Raw genomic sequence first — 336 nt, forward strand, 5'->3', positions numbered from 1 at the left:
GGGGAAAAGAAGCGAGGGAGGGSAGAAAAAAAAGGAACAAAACATGGCGAAAAGCCCCCTCACAAGCAGCACCCCGGCCGCCGGCCTCGCGCGCTAACGGCCGTTGAAACCCCACTTCGCGCCCCGCCCCCAGCCGAGCTGTCCATCACCGCGCAGCCTCGCGCGCATGCGCGCTGCCGCTTCCCTTTGTCTCCCCGCGCTTCCCCCCCCCCATCCCGTCCTTTCCCCTCCCCTTCACAGCGCGCGCGCGCGCGTCACGCGGCGGGGCGCCGCAGTCACGTGCCGGGGGCGGTGGCATGGCGGCGCCTGGCCGCGCCTCGCGGGCCGTCGCAGGGT

Source organism: Rhea americana, unplaced genomic scaffold (genome assembly GCF_003343005.1).
Source record: "Rhea americana isolate MKP2758 unplaced genomic scaffold, rheAme1 scaffold_0, whole genome shotgun sequence".
Lineage (NCBI taxonomy): Eukaryota > Metazoa > Chordata > Aves > Rheiformes > Rheidae > Rhea > Rhea americana.